The sequence below is a fragment of the Oncorhynchus keta genome, chromosome 18 (genome assembly GCF_023373465.1).
Source record: "Oncorhynchus keta strain PuntledgeMale-10-30-2019 chromosome 18, Oket_V2, whole genome shotgun sequence".
Taxonomy (NCBI): domain Eukaryota; kingdom Metazoa; phylum Chordata; class Actinopteri; order Salmoniformes; family Salmonidae; genus Oncorhynchus; species Oncorhynchus keta.
In genome coordinates, this window is record NC_068438.1 from 36341308 (window position 1) to 36347296 (window position 5989).

Sequence of the window (5989 nt, forward strand, 5' to 3'; positions counted from 1 at the left end):
AGGGGGCTATCCCTAAGAAGTTGTTACACACATCGTTAATCAGGGAGGTGTCCATTAAGCAGGTCATTCAGGATCGTGCTGAACAATTAAGGCGTGATTAAGAGATGTTCATCAGCCCATCCCTCTGGAAGGAGACAATAGATGGGGAAGGGAGGGATGGAGAGAGGATGAGAAGAGGATCAATGGTTTTATACAAGCTAAACACCTAATTCGCCTGCTTTGAGGATAACACAGTGCCAATGACGCGGCCCGCTCCAAAGGACTGTGGTCTCTCGTTCTCCGTGGCCGACGTGAGTAATACATTTAAACGTGTTAACCCTCGCAAGGCTGCCGGCCCAGACGGCATCCCTAACCGCGTCCTCAGAGCATGCGCATACCAGCTCGCTGGTGTGTTTACAGACATATTCAATCTCTCCCTATACCAGTCTGCTCTCCCCACATGTTTCAAAATGTCAACCATTGTTCCTGTACCCAAGAAAACAAAGGTAACTGAACTAAATGACTATTGCCCCGTAGCACTCACTTCTGTCATCATGAAGTGCTTTGAGAGACTAGTCAAGGATCATATCACCTCCATCTTACCTGTCACCCTAGACCCACTTCAATTTGCTTGAAGCCCCAATATGTCCACAGACGATGCAATCGCCATCGCACTGCACACTGCCCTAACCCATCTGGACAAGAGGCTTACCTACGCCAGAATGCTGTTCATCGACTACAGCTCAGCCTTCAACACCATAGTACCCTCCAAGCACCACTACCATACCCTCCAACACCATAGTACCCTCCAATCTCATCCAAGCTCGGGGCCCTGGGTCTAAATCCGCCCTGTGCAACTGGGTCCTGGACATCTAGACAGGCCACCCCCCAGGTGGTGAAGGTAGGAAACAACACCTCCACTTCTCTGATCCTCAACACAGGGGCCCCACGTGGGTACGTGCTCAGCCCCCTCCTGAACTCCCTGTTCACCAATGACTGCATGGCCCTGCACGCCTTCAACTCAATCATCAAGTTTAAAAAAAAGTTTTATTCTTATTCCACCTTTATTTAACCAGGTAGGCCAGTTGAGAATAAGTTCTCATTTACAACTGCGACCTGGCCGAGATAAAGCAAAGCAGTGCGACAAAAACAGTAACACAGATTTACACATGGGATAAACAAACATACAGTCAATAACACAATAGAACATCTATATACAGTGTGTGCAAATGTACAGTAGAAAGAGTAGGGACGTAAAGGCAATAAATAGGCCATAATGTCGAAATAATTACAATTTTGCATTAACATTGGAGTGATAGATGTGCAGATGGTGATGTGCAAGTAGAGATACTGGGGTGCAAAAGAGCAGAAGAAATGACAATATGGGGATGAGGTAGTGGGGTGGGCTATTTACAGATGGGCTGTGTACAGGTGCAGTGATCGGTAAGCTGCTCTGATAGCTGATGCTGAAAGTTAGTGAGGGAGATATGTATCCAGCTTCAATGATTTTTGCAAGTGACCTAGCAAAGACTTACAGATGACCTGGAGCCAATGGGTTTGGCGATGAATATGTAGTGAGGGCCAGCCAACGAGAGCATACAGGTCGCAGCGGTGGGTAGTATATGGGGCTTGGTGACAAAACGGATGGCACTCTGATAGACAAAATCCAATTTGCTGAGTAGAGTGTTGGAGACTATTTTGTAAATGACATCGTCAAAGTCGAGGATTGGTAGGATGGTCTGTTTTATGAGGGTATGTTTGGCAGCGTGAGAGAAAGATGCTTTGTTGCGAAATAGGACGCCAATTCTAGATTTAATTTTGAATTGGAGATTCTTAATGTCATTCTGGAAAGAGAATTTACAGTCTAACCAGACACCTAGGTATTTATAGTTGTCCACATATTCTAAGTCAGAACCGTCCTGAGTAGTGTATACAGTTTACAGACGACACAACAGTAGTAGGCCTTATTAATAACAATGATGAGACAGCCTGTAGGGAGGAGGTGAGGGCCCTGGCAGGGTGGTGCCAGGAAAATATCCTCTCCCTCAATGTCAACAAAACGAAGGAGCTGATGGCGGACTTTGGGAAACAGCAGAGGGAGCACGCCCCAATCCATGTTGACAGAACCTCAGTGGAGAAGAGGGAAAGCCTCAAGTTCCTCGGCATACACATCAATGACAATCTGAATTGGTCCACCCACACAGACAGCGTGGCGAAGAATGAGCAACAGCGCCTCTTCAACCTCAGGAGGCTGAAGAAATCCGGCTTGGCCCCTAAGACCCTCAGAAACTTTTACAGATGCACCATTGAGAGCATCCTGTCGGGTTGTATCAACGCCTGGTACAGCAACTGCACCGCCTGAAACCGCAGGGCTCTCCAGTGATGCCCAACGCATCACCGGGAGCACACTGTCTGCCCTCCAGGACATCAACCACCCGAGCCACTGCCGGTTCACCTCTCTATCATCCAGAAGGCGAGGTCAGTACAGGTACATCAAACCTGGGACAGAGAGACTGAAAAACAGCTTCTATCTCAAGGCCATCAGAATGTTAAATAGCCATCTCTAGCCGGCTACCACCCGACTACTCAATCATGCAACTTAGAGGCTGCTGCGCAATATACATAGACATGGAATCACTGGCCACTTAATGTTTACATACTGCTTTATTGATCTCATATGAATATACTGTATTATATTCTGCTGTATTTAGTCAATGCCACTATGACGTCCTAAGATCTATATATTTCTTAATTCCATTATTTTACTTCTATATTTGTGTATTGTTGTGAATTGTTAGATACTACTGCATTGTTGGAGCTAGGATAAATATGTGTATTTTTTTAACCTTTATTTAACTAGGCAAGTCAGTTAAGAAGAAATTATTATGTTCATTGACAGCCTAGAAACAGTGGGTTAGCTGCCTGTTCAGGGGGAGAATGACAGATTTGTACCTTGTCAGCTCGGGGGTTTGAACTTGCAACCTTCCGGTTACTAGTCCAACGCTCTAACCACTAGGCTACCCTGCCGTATGTGACCAATACATTTGATTTGATTTGATTTGAAAGAGCAATGGGGAGACATAATTCTACAATAGTTCATAAAATGGTTCAAAATAGTTCATAAAATCAATGAAGTTGATAGATAAAGTGAGGGAGGATATACACACCAGCACACCAGCACACACACACACACACACACACACACACACACACACACACACACACACACACACACACACACACACACACACACACACACACACACACACACACACACACACACACACACACACACACACACACACACACACACACACTCACACTCACACACACTCACAGACACACACAACACAAACACAACACAAACGCACCCTCACAGGCACACACTCAGACACACCAGGTTGTCACAGGCACACACTCAGACACACCAGGTTGTCACAGGCACACACTCAGACACACCAGGTTGTCACAGGCACACACGCAGACACACCAGGTTGTCACAGGCACACACTCAGACACACCAGGTTGTCACAGGCACACACTCAGACACACCAGGTTGTCACAGGCACACACTCAGACACACCAGGTTGTCACAGGCACACACTCAGACACACCAGGTTGTCACAGGCACACACTCAGACACACCAGGTTGTCACAGGCACACACGCAGACACACCAGGTTGTCACAGGCACATACTCAGACACACCAGGTTGTCACAGGCACACACTCAGACACACCAGGTTGTCACAGGCACACACTCAGACACACCAGGTTGTCACAGGCATGTACAGAAACTGCTTTCTTGATGTTTCAAGGTCCTGTGGTATTCAGAAAAAGACTCTTTCTCAGACCGTAATCGGCATCTTCATCAACATTTTGTTCAATGTTTGGTTTCAAAAGTTTCCAATACTTTTATCCGTTTCTTGAAAATTATAGCCCCTTGGGTGCGGCCATAGAGTTACAATAGAGATGCCCATCCGAGAAGGCTCAAGGTCATTGGCCACAGATAAAATGATGTCAAATCACATTATATCTACAGTAGCTTAGATTGGACTGATCATGTCAACATCATACTTTGAAAATCTTAGCTAGCAGTCATCATCATGAATCAAGTCGACAACCTACTGGCAAATCCTTTTTAATCCTTATCATACGAAGAAAAATAATGAAGATAAATTATAGATAAAACATATCGGTGCTCATCAGCCATTGGATATAAACATTACACAACAAGTTGTAAATCGCAAATTCAACAATGCGTGATTTGGAAGCAATCAGTGACAGTATGGTCCCAAATCTGTTATTAAGGGGCTCTTTTCCTAGTTTAAAATGATAAACATTCAACATTGGCCATGCTGCCAATGAAGCATGATTTCTGCAAAGCTCAAAAAAACTGTTAACTCAGAACTGCAAAATCTGACTTCAGTGAGTTGAAGACAACTGGAAGTGGGGAATAAACGAGCTCCGACTGTGAAAATAGGTTTTGAACGGTCATCCAACTCAGAATTGTAAATCGGGAATTCGGGCCTCTTTCTAGAGCTACGACCTGAAGTTCACTGACGTCATCATGATTAAACTGTTTTGTTGAGTTCCCAGTTGTCTTGAAAGCACCATAAATCCAGAGAATGCCCGACTCTGATGACAAATTTTACCCACGAAGGACCACCACTCCACCTTTCTGTTCAAGTGAGCACAGCACAACAGGGTGAGTCCAAAAATGTATTGTATGCTGCTGCATAAATGATGTAATATGCCAGGGATATACAGTGGGGAGAACAAGTATTTGATACACTGCCAATTTGGCAGGTTTTCCTACTTACAAAGCATGTAGAGGTCTGTCTTTTTTTATCATAGGTACACTTCAACTGTGAGAGACGGAATCTAAAACAAACTCCCAAAAATCACATTGTATGATTTTTAAGATATTAATTTGCATTTTATTGCATGACATAAGTATTTGATCACCTACCAACCAGTAAGAATTCTGGCTCTCACAGACCTGTTAGTTTTTCTTTAAGAAGGCCTCCTGTTCTCCACTCATTACCTGTATTAACTGCACCTGTTTGAACTCGTTACCTGTATAAAAGACACCTGTCCACACAGACTCCAACCTCTCCGCAATGGCCAAGACCAGAGAGCTGTGTAAGGACATTTGGAATAAAATTGTATACCTGCACAAGGCTGGGATGGGCTACAGGACAATAGGCAAGCAGCTTGGTGAGAAGGCATCAACTGTTGGCGCAATTATTAGAAAATGGAAGAAGTTCAAGATGACGGTCATTCACCCTCGGTCTGGGGCTCCATGCAAGATCTCACCTCATGATGATCATTGATCATGAGGAAGGTGAGGGATCAGCCCAGAACTACACGACAGGATCTGGTCAATCACCTGAAGAGAGCTGGGACCACAGTCTCAAAGAAAACCATTAGTAACACACTACGCCGTCATGGATTAAAATCCTGCAGCGCACGCAAGGTCCCCCTGCTCAGGCCAGCGCATGTCCAGGCCCGTCTGAAGTTTGCCAATGACCATCTGGATGATCCAGAGGAGGAATGGGAGAAGGTCATGTGGTCTGATGAGACAAAAATAGAGCTTTTTGGTCTAAACTCCACTCGCCGTGTTTGGAGGAAGAAGAAGGATGATTACAACCCCAAGAACACCATCCCAACCATGAAGCATGGAGGTGGAAACATCATTCTTTGGGGATGCTTTTCTGCAAAGGGGACAGGACGACTGCACCATATTGAGGGGAGGATGGATGGGGCCATGTATCACGAGATCTTGGCCAACAACCTCCTTCCCTCAGTAAGAGCATTGAAGATGGGTCGTGGCTGGGTCTTCCAGCATAACAACGACCTGAAACACACAGCCAGGGGAACTAAGGAGTGGCTCCGTAAGAAGCATCTCAAGGTCCTGGAGTGGCCTAGCCAATCTCCAGACCTGAACCTAATAGAAAATCTTTGGAGGGAGCTGAAAGTCTGTATTGCCCAGCGACAGACCCGAAACCT